General features: G+C 40.5%; 1 protein-coding gene across 2 annotated transcripts in view; it reads right to left on the minus strand.

Moving 5' to 3' along the window:
• Positions 1-16,978, minus strand: part of POPDC3 (popeye domain containing 3) — a 22,880-nt gene extending 5,902 nt beyond the window's left edge. For both annotated transcript variants that reach the window (XM_050786754.1, XM_050786755.1), the window contains exon 1: positions 16,790-16,978. The gene's annotated coding sequence lies outside the window, so the exon portion shown is untranslated. The remainder of the gene's footprint in view (positions 1-16,789) is intronic.
• Positions 16,979-21,496: the final 4,518 nt, after the last annotated feature.

A 21,496-nucleotide genomic window follows, 5' to 3' on the forward strand; every position in this document is an offset into this window, starting at 1 on the left:
AAAAAAAGAAAAAAAAACTTAGACTTACAACTTATAGTCATATTGTTGTTTTTACTTGTTTTCAATTACATTTCAAACATCCTGCATATCCCTAATTATTCTCCCCACCAATCAATCTATGAGATGATGGTGATGAAATTCAAGACAGGCCAGCATCCTGAACATGTTCAGTTTCTCCTCTTTTAAACAAAGCACAAAATTCTATTCTACTGGTTATGACAACAAAGAAAAAATTATTTTAAAAATACAATGAGTAGTGAGAACTGCAAAATACCAGGCTGCAAATGTCAGTCTCCCTGCTGTTTCAAAAGTAGGGCATTTTAAATCAATCAATTCTTCAGGATACCAAACACACCCACGAAAGCCAGTATTAAAAAGATTTGCTAGTGGAGCTCTGAACTTTGGTTTGAACTTCCTTAAAAATTTATATTCCTCAGCGAAATGTTAAATGATGCTAATAGAGAAAGGCCATGTAAAACGTTCGTGGCAATTCAGAAGGGAACTTTTGGGAATCCTGTCTCCTTAAAAATCTTGATTTGTAGGATATATTGGGGCTCCTACATTCCAGGGTCATGACCCATTATGATTATAAGGGGAACTGTGCTTCCGCCTTTTCTAATCTACTTCGTTTCATTCAGCTGTTACCAACCCATCTTTTTATCCTTGATACTGTACCGCTCAATGCAGTGTGCTGACTTGCCCTGATTAAATTACTCCACACCCAGCCCTTCTCCACTTGGTGTGTTTTTATTTGGTCACCAAAACAGATATGCTTTATTAGAAGTGGAAGAACTGACAGGGGCAGGTGATGAGCAGGAGTGTCCTTCTGACATGTGCCAGCAGCACTATATGAATGTTCAACATGATTCATCCACCAGCTGTCTGCCTTAAAGGCCTGTAGGCCTGAGGTTATGTTTTGCGTAAATAAATGTTCACATGCCAAAGTGGCACAATGCGTTTCTTTCCTAAGCACTAAAGTTGATCTTCACTGCAAAAGAAGTTAGCACACTCAGCTACAAATGATGAAGACAAACTCAAGTGCAAATAAACACAGTTGTTCCAAGCTCATCTGTTTTTTTTCTCTTTAAATTGTTAAGATTATGAGTTATACAGGAATAGGAAATGTAAATGAAGATACAAGGGTGCTCAATGACATGCAATGTAAACCTGCTGGCAAATTAGCTAGAAACTGCATTTATTGCAATAGAACTTATGCATTTATTATCTCATTGCATCACACTCATTGCCACAAGGGAGGCAGAATCTAAATCATTACGCCCAGCTTACAAATGAGAAAAGAAGGGCACAGATTGGTTGAGTCTCTGGCTTCAGGTAAAAGAGGTGGTGGCATGGAGTTCCAGTTCCCCTCCGCCCCTCTTTAGACCCTCTCCAACATTCAGTGCCAGCTCTCAAGACTGTGAATCAAATATTAATGTTTTGGGGGCCGGGCGCGGTGGCTCAAGCCTGTAATCCCAGCACTTTGGGAGGCCGAGACGAGCGGATCATGAGGTCAGGAGATCGAGACCATCCTGGCTAATACGGTGAAACCCCGTCTCTACTAAAAAAATACAAAAAACTAGCTGGGCAAAGTGGCGGGTGCCTGTAGTCCCAGCTACTCGGGAGGCTGAGGCAGGAGAATGGCGTGAACCCGAGAGGAGGAGCTTGCAGTGAGCTGAGATCCGGCCACTGCACTCCAGCCTGGGTGACAGAGCAAGACTCCGTCTCAAAAAAAAAAAAAAAAAAAAAAAAATGTTTTGGGGAACCTAACTGGGATATTCTTCCAGGGCTGCTTTGCCAAGAAAATAAAAATCCTGACCATGGATATTTCAGACTTACCCTAATATGTTCTTGTACTGTTCAGTTTGTAACTCTTAGAATATTGCTGGGGACACAGAGAGCTACTCATGAATAATTTGCTGTATTATTCAATATTGACTGGTTTCCTCTCCTAGACTGAAATTCTAAAGGGCAGCAGGGGCAAAGACAAATGCTTTTGTATTTCTGAGCCCTAGCATTCCATAAGTTTGGCTTAATACATTGGTATAGAAGTGCAAGCACTCTGCCTTCTCCCTTCTCACTCTATCCAATGTAACAGATGCTGTAACATCTTCTGTCATCTATGGGCACAGAACTGGGGAGATCCAAATGTCCAAGATGTTTAAGTGCAAAAACACAGAGGAGCTGGGGCATCACTTTTTCAAAATGCCTGGCACAACCCCAAATGCCTAAGGGAATCCTTTTGTCTGTTCACAACCTTGAACTCCTTAAGAACAGTTTAGTGCTTTGATTAAAAACAACAACCAGGGCAGTCAGTGGTATTGAGTGAGTTTTGGTTGCTAAGCAACCCACAAACTCAAAATTCCATCAATATTCTACTCATTAATTGGGATCAGCTCTCAACTTTGGCATGTGCTCCCTAAGCTAAATTCTCATTTCTTAAGCTGTTTTTTTCGACTTGTCCTTGAGGTGGTATATTTACCCAGCAACTATGTGCCAGGCATATTTTTAAAATTATCTCATTTAACAACCCCAGGAGGAAAGTACTATTATCTCCATTTTACAGATAAGAAAATTTAAATTCAGAGAAAAAGTAAGTTGTTCAAGGCCACATTGCTTATAATGGAACTAAGATTGCACCCAGGTCTGCCTGATTCCAAAGCTCATAGTCTACACCACATTATTTTCCTTCCACTACAAAAAGATTTAGAAAATGTAGCTTTAGCCTCCTCTCTGCCACATAGGTGAGCTCTGGCATGTTAATTCATCAGTAAAGCAGAGGAAATATCATCCTATTCTATCTACCTAAAGAGTACTGGAGGTTGAAACAGAAATCTATATTAAATATGATTTGCAAATTTGAAAACAATATAGAAATAGCATCACTATACTTGTTGGTTTTGTGTTACAGAGTTGGGCCATTAGGAGAGTATAGTTTTGTTGGTGGAGGTTTTTTTTTTTTTTTTTTTTGAGACAGTCTCGCTCTGTCATCCAGGCTGGAGTGCAGTGGTGCAATCTCGGCTCACTGCAATCTCCGCCTCCCGGGTCCAAGTGATTCTCCTGCCTCAGCCTCCTAAGTAGCTGGGATTACAGGCATGAGCCACCACCCCAGCTAATTTTTGTATTTTTAGTAGAGATGGGGTTTCACCATGTTGGCCAGGCTGGTCATGAACTCAACCTCAAGTGATCCGCCCGCCTCGGCCTCCCAAAGTGTTGGGATTGCAGGCATGAGCCACTGCACCCGGCCGAGAGTATAGTTTTCAAAAACCTTCTTTCCCCCAGATGATTACAACTGAAGACAGAAATACTGATGAGTCACTTTTGGCTGCTATCAATCTTTAAATTATAAATTCTAAACTTAACTCATTTCTGCAGGGGTGATCTCTTATTCTCCCCTATCTTGTGTGTTCTGACTTCCTACTGGTGGTAGATACAGACCAGTAACCATGCTACTCCTAAGTCTTCATTGTCTAGTGGTCAAAGAGCCTGTTTCTGGGAAGCCATCATCAATCTTCTACCTCAATGTTTAGTGCTTCCTAAACTGCAAGGGTGTCCTCAGATCACCTGCATCAGAATCACCTGGGTAACCTGTTAAACATGCCCCTTCTCTGGCCCAACCCAAGAAAACTGAGCCAGACTCACTGGAGTAGGACCCAGGAAGATAATTTCTAATAAGCTCTCAGTTGATTCTTGTGCACACTAAAGTTTGACAGGCATTGTTTTATGCTATCCCTGAGTGATGTCTAATTACCCTTGCCAAACATGTTTGTAGGACTTCAGCTTTGTCCATTTTTGCCTGACAGCTGGCTGTCCTTCCATGCTGATTACTCAACGTCATGTGCTTCCGTCCTGTTTTCTGTTGGTGGGATGTAGTGCTGGTGTTAGCTCACCATTCTCTTATCTAGTCTAGCCAGCTTGATTACTACTCAAGAGAAGGGTTCTAGTCTTAGCTGTATCCCTAGATAGCTATGTGATTTTAATCTCCTTAGACTGGTTTCTTCATTGGTAAAATGAAAGAATTGGACATCATAAGAGCTCTAAAATGACATGACTCCATATGATGTGGAGTAGAAGATGATTCCAAACATAGGTCAAAATATAGAGCCGAGTGGCAGAACTGCAGGTCTTTTTTTTTTTTTTTTTTTTTTTAATTTATTTATTATTATTATACTTTAAGTTGTAGGGTACATGTGCATAACGTGCAGGTTTGTTACATATGTATACTTGTGCTTTGTTGGTGTGCTGCACCCATCAACTCGTCATTTACATCAGGTATAACTCCCAATGCAATCCTTCCCATAGAACTGCAGGTCTTAACACCAGGTGTTTGGGGCCCAACTCCAGAGACTGTTACTTAATTGGCCTGTTTTGTCAGCGGGCTACTAAATTTTTTCACAAACTTCCCAGGGATTTTGATGTTCAAACAGGGTTAAGAACTGTTGAACAAATCTAAGAGATAGGAAGGAGGTGACAGGTGGGGGCGGGGGAGGGAAAAGAGACACCAGAACATTCCACATAATAAAGGATCTGGATTTTAATCCTTGTTTTTAAGGAGCTGGAAAGGTACATTTTCTCTTCATGTGTTCTCACTTCCATCCTTTGCCCTGGTGAAAAGATGTTTTCCTTCCGTACACTCATCAGTCCAAGAGGGATGAAGGCTCGTGGACATTTTGCAGCAGCCTTTCCTGACCATGGTAGCTTGAAGTGCATCTTGTAAGCTGAGTTTTTAATGGCCTTTATTATCTGTCTACATAGCCTCCATCATAGATTGTGTCATATTGACCATTATGTATTTTTCCTTTTTAAAGCATCACAATTTTTTAATTTTTTTCAGTTGGTTTACATATTCAAGCATTAAAAAAATGAGCTTAGGTGGGGTGTGTGTGTGTGTAGAATAACAGCTTTAATGATCATTGTGTGTGTGTGTGTATATATATATTTAAATATATTTGAAATATTCCTCTGTCTAGCACAAAGTGGTCTTTAGTAAATTGCACAAGTAGAAAAACCGTGTTTGAAATAAGCTTGGGAATAAGGGTTAGTAAGTCAGAAAGCTCCTGAATCAACAGTTTAGTTGTTGAATTAAAAGGAAAAAAAAAAGGAAGCATGTATTAGACTATGAAGAAGAAGTGAAAGGATCTATTGAGACAGAGGAACAAAGAAGGGTTGAAGACATTTTAGAGTTATGCAAGATCTTGAAGTTAGGGAATAAGTCAGAGGAAAAAGGAACTCAGTTTTAGCCATGTTTAATCTGATTCTCTGAGTCTAGCAGAATTTACAGCAGAGGATAAAGGGTAGGATAAAGGGAGAGAGAGTTAGCAGTTACTATCACACATCACACAGGTCAATGCTAAATAAAAACTGGGGTTGTTAAGGTTATTGAAAAAGAGCACTGGGAGAAATGAAAGTCTTCACAATAGATTGTGAAGACTGTATAAAAGTAAAGAATAGGCTGGGCGTGGTGGCTCACGCCTGTAATCCCAGCACTTTGGGAGGCTGAGGAGGATGGATCACTTGAGGCCAGGAGTTCAAGACCAGCCTGGTCAACATGGTGAGACCCCCATCTCTACTAAAAATACAAAAATGAGCCAGGTGTGATGGTGGGCACCTATAATCCCAGCTACTTGGGAGGCTGAGGCAGGAGAATTGCTTGAACCTGGGAGGCAGAGGTTGCAATAAGCTGCAGAGTGAGACTCAGCCTCAAAAAAAAAGTAAAGAATAAGTCATTAATGTTTATATTGATTACATATTGAAATGATAGGTTTAGAAATAGTGGGTTAAGTAAAACCTATTATTAAAGCTGTCTTCACTTGTTCTTACTTTAAAAAAATGTTGCTTATGTGACTTACATTATATTTCTATTGGACAATGCTGGTCTAGAGTCTCTCAAGTAACAGAAGAAATGAGAAGACTTGGCATAATGCTATGCAAACATTGCATATGTATAATGCATAAGTGTATAAATGTGGAAGAATTATCCAAGATTCAGAACAGAGTGTTGACGGAAATGTAAGTGGTATTGGTTACAATATTCATATGCTGCCATCAGTCAGATGTTACCCAAAGCATAGATGTCACCATCTGGTTTCTGCCTACAGGGGTGGCCAACCCCAGTATAGCACTTGGCTCCTTTATCCTACCAAGGGAAGTATCACTTTTTTCCTTTTGCCTGAGGAGAGTTTCCCCTTCCCAAGCAATTATATTACACGGTTTAATTTTCTCATTTCATCTTCTGATGTGGATTCCAGAGTATCCATGCCAGCCTTTGCTTTCACACAATACTTGGAGACTCTTCATGTACCACCAGTCTCTTAGGCTGCAGCATGCCTTTGATCCTCCTTATCAATGAGATCTTGGAGTCTCCTTGAGACTTGAGGAAATCAAAGACCATGCGGACAGGCTACGCTGGACATTTTTCTGTTCTCATGTCTCAGCTAACATCACATTAATCTCTACCCATGATTTATCTCTCATTTTATCACATACTGTGGCAGGCAGAATTCTAAGATGCTCTCAACATTCCTGCCCTCCTGGTATACATGCCCTGTGTCATTCCCTCTCCTTGAGTGTGGGCAGAACCTGTGAATGGAATGGGATAGATGCTCCCTTGATTAGGTAACATTATACGGCAAATGGTGGTGGAATAGTCACTCTCATGATTATGTTAAGTTATATAGGACTCCATCATAGGACTGGAGAGAGATTGGATGTCAGAGTGATCGATGTGCTCCTACTGGAAGAAGGCGAACATCCATACGTGAACTGCCTGTGGGGTTTACAAGGAAAGGAACAGCAGGCAGCCTCTATGAGCCTGAAGAAGTCCCAGCCAACAGTTAGCAAGATAACTGGGACTTTAGTACTACAACCAGAAGGAACTGTATTCTGTGAACCATCTGAGAAGCGTGGAAGAGGACCCTAAACTCCAAAGAAGAAGCTCAGAGTGTCTGACAGCTTGATTGCAGGCTTGGGAGGTCCTGAGCAGAAGATCCAGCTCAACAGTGCCTGGACTCTCAACCCACAAAAACTGATAACAAATGTTTATTGTTTTAAGATGTTAAGTTTGTAGTCATTTTTTATACAGCAACAGAAAACTGAACACACACATAAACAGTTATAAGTACTCACTGTATATGAGGCTTTTCATTAATCTAATAATCTATATTTTACAATGGAATTAGAATATAGATCTGTGAAGCTGAAGACACTCAATCCTTCCTAGATTTAAATCAGGAAAATCAGGTGAGAATCGTTCCTTGATAGAACCTGGAAAACAAGACCCTATGAGAGACGCTGGGAATTACATTAAATTCACTGTGGTTCCCAGTGTCACTGAAGAGGTTTTCCTTTCATAGAGTCAGGTAGTCACCATACCGTTAAGCATTTGAACACATAGTAACTTCCAGAAAAGTTATGACATTCATATACCAATCTCCAAAATTCCTGGAATAACATGGTTTTCATGGTTGATCAGTCAGTTCTTTGTAACACTGAGCCCTAAAGACAGGGCAAATACTTAACTGTTTCAGATATATTCAGAGATTGACACTCAAAATACAGCCCAGAGAAACTCAAAATAATTAACCTCTGTATTTCTTCAAATTGTGTGACGCCACCAAGGCCAGATGACTTCAGCATTGGGAAGGCAATATCCAGCTCTCATCTTCTTCATCCTCATGTGCTACTACTAGCATCTAGCATTTACTGAGCAGATAGTTTTATTGTCCAGTTTTTAAAGACGAGAAAATTGAGGTATTAGGAAAGTTAAGTTGGTTGCCTAACAAAACGCGAATGATAGAGCCCAGATTCACTCCCAGGCAGGCAGATGCCAGTGTCTGCTCTCTTCACCACCAAAATATCCTGCTACATGTATAATTTCAACAAATATCTGGATTTACTGGAACAAAACAAATCAACAACATTCTTATTTTCTTTCTTCAGTTTAGATTCAATAATTTAAATGTCTTCTTAAGAAACTACAGTTTTTTGAGGCTCAGAGGGCTAGGAGGGTGTGTCCTATAAGTTGAGTCACTCAGCCCTATAGTTGCAAAAATCCTTAATTTGAAGAAGCAGCAGTAAATCTCTACTTCTCAAGCTTGCCATTAGACTGTTTTAAATAATTGACAGGCTCTGCTCAAGTTCTTCTCCATATCCTGGAAATGGTTAAAGGCATAAGCAGGAAGCCACTCCCTTTTGATGAGCTGCTATGACATCATGCAGTAAGTTTACTAAAGAGAGATTCCTGATGAAAGATGCAAGAGAAACTAGATACATTAAGCAGTCGTTTCTTTATATGAATCAATGGTAGACACCTGTGCTTTCCTATACTCCAAGTGACCTATATGCAGAAAATGAACTCACTTTTTCTATGTTTAGATCAAGTCCTCAAGTTCCTTCCTGGCAAACAGCCCTAACAAGATCATGTATGATAGCTAATTGGCCATAATCTCTGCCTTTTCTTTTTTTCTGGCTAAATAACCAGGTGGACTCTTTTAGTAGAGAGAATGCCAGATGTAGATGTCACCCTTATTGTCTCGACAGCATGACACTTAATAGCACTCCTACGCTACTTTAATCAAGTAGAGTCAATTCTACTGTAACACAACAACATAAGTGATTCTAAACAGTCACTGCACTATACTAAACTGTGCAGTAACAACCACAGGGCTCACAAGAAAATGGGGTTAGGGATATAACACTTTAAATCTTCATCAGTGGCACATTCTTTAAATGATAGGAATTTAATAAAAACAATAGCATAGTTCTATCTATCTATCTATCTATCTATCTATCTATCTATCTATCTATCTATCTATCTATGTTAAATGGTTTAACATACACAAATATGGCACTTGATCTTAAAAAAAAAAAAGGCCAAAATTTTGCTAGGGAAGTGGTATGGGAATGGTTGCAATTTGTGAGTTACGATGAAGTGGTGGAAGAAGGAATAAAAAACTGCACTCTTTCTCAGCCCTTAAATCCTAGAATGAGCATGTTTTTATATAGCAAAGTTCACAAGTGTGAAAGGACAGCAAAGTATAAATTTTCGGAATAATACATGGCAAACCAAGAGAGCTGGTAGATGTTTGAGAAGTATGTGTTTGCATTTTGCATTTTGTGTATCCCTACATAGCTTAGGTCAGCTAGTTGCAATTTAATGCATTCACCCAGTGTTTCTTCTGGGTAAAACATGCATAAGCAAACACGAAAGTTGTATTATGCCCAAATCATTCCCTAATATATGTCAATTTTGTTGGAATAATGCTTACTTTCAAAACATGCATTATAACATAATTAACTGTATCATTAGCTCTCAAATGGCCATAAAAATATTGTCAATTAATATATGCAATAATTCAGGGCCAGGTATAGTGGCTCGTGCCTATAATCCCAGCACTTTGGGAGGCCGAGGTGGGAGGAGTGCTTGAGCACAGGAGTTTAAGACCAGCCTGAGCAACAAAGTGAGACCCCAGATCTACAAAAAATAAAAAAAATTTGGTGGGCATGCTGGCATGCACTTGTATTCCCAGCTACTCAGGAGGCTGAGGCAGGAGAACCACTTAAGCCCAGGAGGTCAAGGTTGCAGAAAGCTGTGATCATGCCACTGCACTCCAGCCTGGGTGACAGAGAAGGACCCTGTCTCAAATAATAATAATAACTATTATTATTATTCATCAAAATCCTGTCCTCATGGAGCCTGTATTTTAGTGTAATTCAAATGTTAACACCATTTAAGTCATTTTCAAAACTGAGATCTATTTTAAATATTACTAAACATACACTTTATCTACAAATAAACTACCTAACACTTATTTTATTTATTTTATTAAATTAGAGATGGAGTCTCCCTGTGTTGCCCAGCCTGGTCTTAAACTCCCAGACTCAAGTAATCCTCCCACCTTGGCCTCCCAAAGTGCTGGGATTACAGGCGTGAGCCACTGTGCCCAGCCATTAAAACTCATTTAAAGTCAGTTGTTGCATACTAAATTTTAAATAAATGCTACATTTTAAAGCAGTCTAAAGTCTTAATGAGATTAGAATCATTATCTTAAATTTCCTTTCATATCTGACCAAGTATTGATCAAGGATGGTCCACTAGTTGGTGGGTTTCCATGCATTACCAAGATTTAATATAAACTTGAAAATGAATACCAACAACAGAAAATAAGCTGAGATTCCACAAAATACATTCCAAACAGAATGTTTTAAAGTGCTTCTGTTTATCTCTTTTTCTCATGAAGGTTAAATTTCCTTTTATAACAGAGGGAAAAAGGTACTATCTATCCTTCATGCATTGTGACTTCCAGAACAATTATAATGTAAAATGTATATGGAACTTGAATTCTAACACCACCCCTTCTCCATCTTGAATGGAGGAATAAGTAATAACTACCAGCATCTTTTGAGTAGCAACCCTGTGTCAGAACCCGCGTGGACTACTACATGTATATTATTTCATAGCTCCAAAAATACTGGGGGCAGGAGGGAGGGATAGTTGTTTTCCTATTTTTCAAGCAAGAAAACCTCTTTAAGAAAGACTTGGCCAAGTTAGAATCCAAATATCCTCATACCTAACATGCTTCTGTTTATACCATGCTACACTTTCATTTATAAATCAGTTACATTTTAATCATTTAGACAAGTACGTGAATGAAGAAAACAGAGGAGAAATTAAAACAAGATAATATAATCATTATGGAGAACAAAGATGAGACAGTGTAAGAATAATTGGTGTCTTTGAAGTAGAGAATTACAAAATGGGAAAGAAAAAGCATTTATAATGGGAAAAAAAAAACCCTGAAATTAAGAACAACAGATTATTCCAATAGAAAGGATAGAAACAGAAGGAATGCACCAGGTTCCATGAAAAATTGATACAGAGCTTAACAATGATATAGCCTGAATTATTACACTTCAGGAATAGAAAGGATACTTTAGGACTCCAGGCAGAAAAAGCAAATCAATTGCAAGGAAGAAATTTTTTTTTAGATGGAGTTTCCCTCTTGTTGCCCCAGGCTGGAGTGCAATGGCACAATCTCGGCTCACTGCAACCTCCACCTCTGGGGTTTAAGTGATTCACCTGCCTCACCCTCGCAAGTAACTGGGATTAAAGGTGCATGATACCACATCTGGCTCATTTTTTGTCTTTTTAGTAGAGATGGGGTTTTACAATGTTGGCCAGCCTGGTCTTGAACTCCTGACCTCAAGTGATCTGCCCACCTTGGCCTCCCAAAGTGCTGGAATTACAGGCGTGAGCCACCGCACCCAGCCAGAAATTTTGAAACCAACCTTAGACTTCTCTACAGCCACATTAGATGCTAGCAGTGAATGGAGCAAGGGCTATATAATCCGGAGGTAAGGAAACTGGCTCAAAAATGGTATAGCCAGCCAAATGGTCATTCAAGTACAGATGCTCCCCAATGTACAATGAACTCATGGTAAGTTGCAAATATCATAAGCTGAAAACACATGTTGGACTTATGATATTTTCAATTTATGTTGATGATGTGTTTACTTGGGTGTAACCACACCAAAAGTTGAGCATACTGAATGTGTATTGTCTCTGCGCCGTTATAAAGTTAAAAAATGGTTAAGTCAAACCATTGTGAGTCAGGGACTGTCTGGAAAGAAACACGGACATTTCAAACATAAAAAGACACCGGAAATGAGCCCTTCTTGGAAACAAACACACACATTGACAAAATCTAGCCAATCAAAGGATGAATCAAAAGTTGATACTTGAGATGCCATGGTAAAAGAATCAGTGATTCATCATGATTTCATTTAGTTATAAAACTGAGAGTAAATTATATCTGAAATGACCAGGTGTGGTGTCTCACACCTGTAATCCCAGCACTTTGGGAGGCTGAGGCGGGTGGATCACGAGGTCAGGAGTTGGAGACCAGCCTGACCAACATGGTGAAACCTGTGTCTACTAAAAATACAAAAATTAGCTGGGTGTGGTGGTACACGCCTGTAATCCCAGCTACTAAGGAGGCTGAGGCAGAAGAATTGCTTGAACCTGGGAGGCTGAGGTTGCAGTGAGCCAACATTGCACCACTGCACTCTAGCCTGGGCAATAGAGCAAGACTCCATCTCAAAAAAAAAAAAAAATTGTATCGGAAATGAAGTTTACAAAACCCAATGCAAATGTTATAGATCCTCACAATATAAATATATTTTTAAAATTGGGGCTGGGTATAGTGGCTTCTGCCTGTAATCCCAGCACTTTGGGAGGCTGAGGTGGGAGGATGCCTTGAGCCTAGGAGTTTGAGATCAGCCTGGGTAACATAGTGAGACCCTAACTCTACCCAAAAAAAAAAAAAAAAAAAAGCTGGGTGGTGCGTGCTTGTAGTCCCAGCTACAAGGGAGGCTGAGGTGGAAGGACTGCTTGAGCCTGGGAGGCTGAGGTTGCAGTGAGCTTGATCATACCACTACACTCCAGCCTGTGTGACAGAGTGTGACCCTGTCTCCAAAATTAAAAAAAATAATAAAAAATAGGCCGGGTGCAGTGGCTCATGCCTGTAATCCCAGCACTTTGGGAGGACAAGGTGGGAGGATCACCTGAGGTCAGGAGTTTGAGACTAGGTTGGGCAATATGGTGAAACCCCATCTCTACTAAAAATACAAAAATTAGCCGGGTGGCATGGTGCATGCCTGTAATCCCAGCTACTCGGGAGGCTGAGGCAGGGGAATCGCTTGAACCCAGGAGGCAGAGGTTGCAGTGAGCTGAGATCGCATCACTGCACTCCAGCCTGGAGTGACAGAGCAAGACTGTCTCAATAAATAAATAAATAATAAACAAATAATAAAAATTGGGATATGAGGAGAAGTGAAACTATAGGTAATGTAAAAGTGCCCAGTGCGCCATCCTTTATAATAGGGAGCCTCTGTCTAAATTAATGTATGCTTTAAAAAATCTTGATCTCAAGATGTATTCAGAATCTTTTCTCTTAGTTTGGAAGACTTGTTTAGAACCTGTTATCTCTCAGGACGAAGAAATACTGATGTCAAGTTCAGCAATTCCTTCACTTTCACTACAGTTTCTTCTGTTAAAAAATCATAATTTTTTTATTTTAAAAAGCATATATAGTATCATCCTGTTAAAACTTTAGATAAATTTAACAGTTTACCTGAACAACAAACAACTCACGAATCAGGCAGCACTCAGAACCAGAAGAGGTTCACAGAGCTCTATCCAGCAGCATGAGCTGCAGTTTTTATAAACTGATCACAGAAGTAAAAAACCAAAATCACTTGATTGGTTACAGCTCTGCATCTGCTTTATTTGGGCATGGTGTGATGAGCTGGCTGCCTGTGATTGGCTGAAACTTGGCTATTACAAAAAATATACTCGAGTTAGATTTGTTTGTTTATGTACAAAGTTAGTTTTCCACATAGGAACTCAAAGTAGGGAGAAAGCCTCAGGCCAATGGCGTCCTGCTTATTTAACAATTCTATTTTTTATAAAAGCATTTCTTTTTAATTGATTGACATTCTTTTTTTTTTTTTAGACAGAGCCTTGCTCTGTCACCTAGGCTGGAGTGCAGTGGTGCGATCTTGGCTCACTGCAACCTCCACCTCCCAGGTTCGAATGATTCTCCTGACTCAGCCTCCCAAGTAGCTGGGACTACAGGTGCGCACAACCACGCCTGGCTAATTTTTATACTTTTAGTAGAGACAGGGTTTCACCACGTTGTCCAGGCTGGTCTCAAACTCCTGACCTCAGGTGATCCGCCCGCCTCAGCCTCCCAAAGTGCTGGGATTACAGGCGTGAGCCACCAAGCCTGGCCAATATATCCTATTTGTATAAAAATAGAAAGATATATGCAATGATTTTCACTTCATGTTAAAGATGAATATGTCTTGATGGTGGTATAGAAACTATTTTTACCTTTTTAAAAATAGCTGCATTATTTGTATTATAATTATTTTGGGAAACAATATGGTGACTGTATATCAATGTAAAAAAATTTTAAATATAAAAACTTCAAAAAATCCATGAACCCAACAAACAGAATTAACAAACATCAACACTGTCATATTTTCTTTAGATTGTTTCATAATAAAGAAAAATTCCACACAAAAATTTGAAGACTGCCATGGATTGTTCTCCAGGACCAGTGGCTACCCATCCACTCCCTATATAGTACATAATTTATATTTCTTTAAATATTCACTAATTTAAAAATACAATGTAAAATGAAACATACAATATAAAATGAAATTCTGGACTAGAAATAACGCAAAGTGTTGGGTTTTTTTCAGATTCGCACTTAAATTTTTTTTCTGATAAATAATTTTGAACACACACACAAATAGCGAAAATAGTATACAATAAATTCCCATATACTTGTTACCCAGATTCAACAATTATCAAGATTTTGCCACACAGAATTTTTGAAATTAAAAGCAAAAGCTGTTATCTACAATTCAGCTGCAACTTGTTCAGCTAGGAAACAAACACCTTCCAAGAAGACAGGAAGAACCAAGATTAGCTGTGCTCTTTTCTCTGTGCAGGTACTAGTTCCTACAAACACAGATCCATTCAGGAGTCACAGCAACTCTGAAACCTACATATTATTGTCAGCATTGTTCAGGGTGGAAAATGAAGCTCAGAGAGATGGAGATTCTTCTATAAGCATAGCCAGTTGCTTGTCCTTTCAATACTACTACCCCACAACCCCTTCCTTCATGATCCCATCCTAGCCAATTTCAGTGTGCCAGAGTCACTGGAGGTTATTACTCTGTTGAAGAACACAAAATAAGAAAGTATTGCTGTAAGTCTGTGTGAATTAATCCCTGGATTTTCTGGTTTGGAGGAGGACCCTGCATTTTTACAGGTAATTTCAGTCAGGAACTTTTGGTTATTTATTTATTTAATTTAGAAAACACACAATATAATTTTACCTGTAAGACTTTTTCTTATAACTACTTAGATAAAAGGGAGAAACATTTTCTCTCTTCCTTTAAAACAATCTAATCAGTGATTCAATATACTCTTCTGTTAATTGGAGGGAAATTCATTCTCTCGAGAGAGCTCATAATCCCAGCTGACCAATGATCATAATTACCAAATGTGATCTCAACTGCAGTTTATAGACTTTCAGATCTATCATGGATATTTCCAAAGCAGTTTTGAAATTTCTTGTCTGCCATGTTGCTTATGTGTTACGCTCACATACTGTAGCAAATGCTTCATAACATTCTTAATTTTTCCTGGAGACTGTTTCAAAATAAGCAGGCATCAGTGCTCTAGTGTGTCAACCCTATCTACTGTGTCAATCCTATCTAGTGTGTCAGTCTTGTGGTGAAAAGTATGGGATTTTTGTTTCCCATGACACATTTTTATTTAATAGCATAGAATGTAACCATTTAGAGGCAGAGGATGCACCATGATTCAGCTATTTTGAGGGACTGATATGATTAAAGAAACTCAACTATCAAATATTTCCCATTTAAATGTATAAAATTTTGAGGACAGAGAATATCTTAGATTTCAATTAATATTTGTATCCCAAACTCCTGAACACACACACACACACACACACACACACACACACAATTTTTTCAGGACAAAAAAGAACCTAAGAGATATCTGGAATCTGGGATCAGTCAGAGCTCTTCAATTTGCAAATACGGAAACTGAGATCCAATTTTTTGTTTATATTTTCTGCCTCACGTAGTTCTTGTTTGGCTTTCTATTGTCACAAAGAACAATGCCAAGTTATTGTACTCTCACAAGAGGATATTTTCACGCAACAGTCTGTAGAATTAAAAACAAGAAGAAAAAAATAGCCACCTTAGTATGAACAGGCAACAATAATTTTTTAAGGCTGCTATAAAACTCAATTGCAGTTTGTTGGCTTGCAAATTCAAAATATCTAACTACCGGTATTAGAGTGAAAAGTCAGGAAGCAACGAAGTTTAGTAAATCAAATTGCGTTCAAAAGTGGGCTTTTTAATTCTACTTTTCCATTTATTACTTACAAACAGAATTTTTCACTGTCTGCAAATGTCTTCTGACTAAATTTTTGGCACTGCCCCTTACTGTATTTTGATTGTGTCTTTCATCTTTGCCTAAAATACAGACCATCAAAACTATACCACTGTAACCGACATGGTGATAAGACAACTTAGTAATTGGCAAATTTCTTTTTTGGCAGGGGATCCCCAAATAGAGAAAACAGGTCAGCGCGACCTTTGATGAGGCACCTTTTTCGTACCCCCAACTCTGTGACAACAGTGTGAGAGCAATGACACCAGTCAGGCCCTCTGCTTACAGCCAGGGGAAAGGAAACTCCCGGCGGTGGCATGACTTCCCCAGGAAACCCAAGACTGACAAGGGCCCCTAGGAACGGCTTTTCTTCCTTGCAAACCTGGCCTGTTTATTTGGACTCCAGGGTGCCTGGGGCCAGAGTAGGACCTGCGGGAGAAGATCTGGGAGGAATATTCGCCCAGAAGCCTCTAGGGCAGACGACTCGCGTTCTCCAGGGGTCGGCGCGGATAGGAACCGCAGCAGAGGACACCCCTAGACTTCCGAGCTGCGAGCGGCTGCGCAGACGGGACCCCAGACCCCGGACCCTAGGGCGCGGAGTTGACGGGAGCCGGGAAGGGAGCGGCACGGGCGGCGCGGGCAGCGCGGGAACGCGGAGCAGCTAGACGCAAGCGCTCGCAGGGGTCGCCGGCCCAGCAGAAGTCGCGCCCGCTAAGTTGACCGAAGCGGCCGCGAGGTGTGAGGGTGCGGACAGCTCGGAAGCCGGCGGCCGCAGCGGCCCCGGGCTCACCTTCTTACCTTTCCTTCCCGTTCCTGCGTGGAGCTCCAGCCCGGCGCCCGCAGAAGTTTACCGGCGGAGCGCGCTGGACGCGGGTGGCCCGCGCGGACGCCCTCAGCACCCGCTTCGCGAGTGCCTCGCCGCCCACCCCGCGGCGCCGGGTGCAGCGTGACCGCAGCGGGCTCCGGAGCGGCGCGGCGGCGCGGGCGGGGGCCGGGCACGGGCGCGCGCCCCGGGGCGCAGCCGGGTGGGCGGGCGCGGCGGCAGTGTCTGGGCCGGGGCAGGCGGTTCGGCCACCGGGGTGCGGGGCTGCGGAGAATCCTAGCGGCCGCTACAGACCAAAGTTTCCAAAGATGCGCTTCCCCGAGTGTACACCGCTCCCGGTTGTAACATACACCTAGTATTCACAGTCACGCTAGGCAGGAGCGATGGGCTGGCTGCTGAACCAAGGCAACTGCACGCTGGCTCTCTCACCCCCGCTCCACACACACCGTAAACAAAATGAAGAGGTAAATCACCATAGTGGGGACGGGAATATCTGGATGTATTGGACAGAGAGAAAGAGAGGGGTAAATATAGTATTTTTTTTCTTCTTAGGGATGGGGTCTCGCTCTGTCTCCCAGGCTGGAGTGCAGTGGCGATCACGGCTCACTTCTATCTCGACCTCCTGGGCCCAAGTATCCCCCTGACTCAGCCTCCAAAGCTTAGGATTGCAGGTGTGAGCCACCACACCCAACCAATAAAATACCTATATTCAAATCAGTGAACATCTCCAAAAGCAAACGAGTAAAGGGCATAGACAATCATAAAAGGAAAAAATTTAAAAACAAATGACAAACTCATATCAGTAACAACCAAATGCATACATTTTTAAAGTAATCAGATGCATTTTTTTTCTTCCTTTGCAATTAGCAAAGTTTTGTTTTGTTTTTGTGATGGAACAAATGTGAGGGTTGGTGACGACCAGTAAAACACGCCACTAATTTAAGAATTTCCTTTCTTCTAGCTCACTTTCATTTTATATAACCATATTGGTAATAGTAACTCCAGGAACAAGCATTTATTGAGCAATCGGTGTCTTTTTTGAGCCCCAGGGTAGCCACAAAAACAATGAATATAGATGGTAAAATTAACTCCCTTTAATTGATGCTGGAACTGAGGATCAAGAAATACACATATTCTTACACCCCAGAAATGGGTAGAAACCAGGTGACTCCTAGGCCTTCACTTATACTCTTCATTCCAGAGATGTGCTGAAATGTTGGAAATCCAGTTTGAACTGGTTGTAGTCCATGGTGTGTGTGTGTGTGTGTGTGTATATATATATATATATACACACCTTTAAACTATGGCCAGGGAAGTGAGAAGGCCATGAACTTTGAGGTCAGATGTACTCTGGATTTAGGTTTTACTTTTGTTTAGTGCCCTACATTTTAAAAATTCAAGGATTATATTACAGTTATTTTTAATTAAAAATACTCAGAAGCTGTTACTGTTGCCCTGGGTTCTTATGATCTCCCATGATAGAGATTAAAAGAGATCACCAAACATGGTAGCAAAGGAAAGTGTATTCAGCTTGTGCGCAAGAGAGTCAGCACCAAGAAAGGCAAAGGAGCGGACTGCTCTGAGGCTAGTGTGTGGGTGAGTTTTATAGGGTCTTTCTATAGGGGAGGGTTACATCAGGGCACCTATAGGAGGAGTTTTTCTAGTGCTTGCACAGTGGCCCAATATGCTTTTTCATACATCATATGTAGCATTAGCATTTTAAATCTCCACCCCAGGAGTAATTTTTAGCATTAAAGTGAGGAAGGGGTAACTGTAGGTTGGAGTCTAACTGTACACGTGGGGACCTGGGGAAGTCCCTAGCCCTCTGAAATAGGAGCTTGCAGTTAACAGCTTCTTAGGTCTTTTGTTACCAATTGACTGAGAGTAGGGTAAGTTAGAGCCTGAGTAAGGAGCTTTTATCCTTTTTCACCACACCATCTTAAAATAGCTTCCCTGTCTCAATGCAACAAATATATGCCTGTGTGACAGATTCTTCAGTGGCCACAATGGTTTCTGATTCCCAGTACCTCTTCATGTTCATACTTGTATTGGATCCCCTCCTCCTAAGAGGGTTTGGGACCTGTGACTTGCTTCTGAAAATAAATATAACAAAGGTGATGGATATCACTCCCATGACTACTACATTACATTATAAAAGACTCTCTCTTATGAACAGACTCTCTCTAGAGACTGTCCTGTCTGGCCTGATGAAGGCAGTGGCCATGCTTGCGAAGTCCACATGGTGAGGAACCATGGGCAGCCTCTAGGCGCTATAAAGCAGCTTCTGGCCCATAGCCAACCAGCAAGAAGTCCTACAAACTCCAGGAAATGAATTCTGTCAACAGTCTAAGTGAACCTGGAAGTAAATCTTTCCCCAATCATCCACATGAGAACACAGACCAATGACACCAAAATTGCAGTTTTGTGAAACCCTAAGCAGGGGATCCACTTAATCCATGCCTGTACTCCTAAATGCACCCACTGCCCCAAATTTTGAGAGTATATTATATAGAGTGCAACCCCTCTTTGAAAATTTTGTGTTAAATACTGCTGCCCTGCTGCGTTCTGATTTTTCTCTTTCTTACTCCTTCACATACATTTTCTTACCTTGATCATGGCAGAGTTCTCTTTTTCTGTATCCCTCCATTTTTTGTTATTATACATTTTATTATATAAGTAATACATGAATATAATGTGATATACTAAGTTATATTGCTTGGCATCATACTGTATCTGCCAACTATCTTTTCCAGACAACAAAATACCTTGAAGTTCATTTATCTTTTCACATATATAGTATATATAAAATTCTTCTTTTAAATGACTATATACTACCATATTATTAGTACGTCTACCTGAAATAATGGAAAGGATCAGAATCCAGTTTAAAAGCATTTATTCACCTGAAAAGCTGAGAATGCCGTTCAGATAACACAGACTCCAAAGGAAGGGAGTCAGTGCTCCAGAGTTAAGATCTTGCGTATACAGGCAGAAAACAAAGAAACTTTGTGGGATTATAATATTTTCTATACAAGGCTGGCTTATGAGTTACAACAATTTAATTAGTTACAAGTTGTTTTCTTTTCCATAAGTTTATTTTCTTTTCCTATTTGAAAGAGTGTATTTAACATTCCATCTTAGACAATGTGCTAGTCATGAAGTCTGTGAAAGAGGAAAGAGGGAAGTTACTCTGTAATGAAGATCAACAGTTAAGAGAGAAGGGGTCTTCCCTGGTGCCCGTTAGTCATAACATTTTACAAAACAACATAGGTAAGGAAAAAGGCTAGTCTATCATCAGAGAAACGAAGGTCACAGCTGCCTACTTTATAAAGCTGCCTGTTTACATGTGACTGAGATCCCATAATCAGATTCCCTTAAGGCTCAAAATGTTTTAAAGTTCCAGCAGCTTAGATTTCTACTTACTTTCACAAACATATAACAGTGCATCCATCCTCTTAACTATTTAGGTTGTTTGTAGGGTTTTTTTTTTTTTTTGAGACACAGTCTCATTGTGCCGCCCAGGCTGGAGTAGCGCAGTGGTACCATCTTGGCTCACTGCAACTGCAATCTCTGCCTCCTGGGTTTAAGCAATTCTCTTGCTTCAGCCTCCCAAGTAACTGGGATTATAGGCACCTGCCACCACACCCAGCTCATTTTTGTGTTTTTTAATAGAGGTGGAGTTTCACCATGTTGGTCAGGCTGGTCTTGAACTCCTGACCTCAAGTGATCCACCTGCCTTGGCCTCCCAAAGTGCTGGGATTACAGGCATGAGCCACATCACTCGGCCTGTTTCTAGTATTTGATGTAGCAAACAAATGTTGTGTGCGTGTTCCTTGGACACATATGTGATTATTTCTCCAGAATATATGCTCAGAAGTAGGGCTCTGAGTATGTTCATTTTCATTTTATTTGCTACTGACAAATCGTTCTCCAGAGTGTCTATGTCCATTTATATCCCTACCAGGTATGTAGGAGAGTGCTCTTGCCTGCAGTCTCCTTTCCTCACACTCCCCACGGAGCCCTGATATTACCCAACTTTAAAATGTTTGCTCTCACTCTCTTTCATATTCCTATTCTCCTCTCTTTTTTTGCATTTTCCTTTTCTTCCTCCTCCTTCTCTCTCTCCTCCCTCATGTTTCCTGCCTCTGTTCCCTCTCTTTCTCAGTTTCTTCTGTTCTTTTGTTTGCTCGTCTGCTTTGCAAAAATTTATGATTTGTTTTAATGTAAAATTTATAATCTTTAAAATTTAATTTATAATTTAATTTGTAACCTGATTCATAATGAAGATTATAAAAATATCTGTCAGCAAATGTACATTTACAAAATAACTGCCAATGTCATTGCCAATGACAATATAGTGGGTTGTACGTTAGTGGCCAACCATGTTTTAAAAAAAATCGATGTAAAATAGCCGTAACATAAAAGTAACCATCTCAAAATGTACAAGTCAGTAACATTTAGTACATTAAGTGTTGTGCAACCAACACCTCTCTCTAGCTTCAAAACATTTAATCTCTCCAAAGGAAAACTCCATACACATAAAGCCTTCACTTTCCAATTCCCCTCTCTCCCCTGGCAACCGCTGACCTGCTTTTTGTCTCTATGGATTCTCCTATTCTAGATGTTTCATATAAATGGAATCATACAATATATGACATTATATGTCTGGTTTCTTTCGCTTG

This window comes from Macaca thibetana, chromosome 4, assembly GCF_024542745.1.
Source record: "Macaca thibetana thibetana isolate TM-01 chromosome 4, ASM2454274v1, whole genome shotgun sequence".
Taxonomy (NCBI): Eukaryota; Metazoa; Chordata; class Mammalia; order Primates; family Cercopithecidae; genus Macaca; species Macaca thibetana.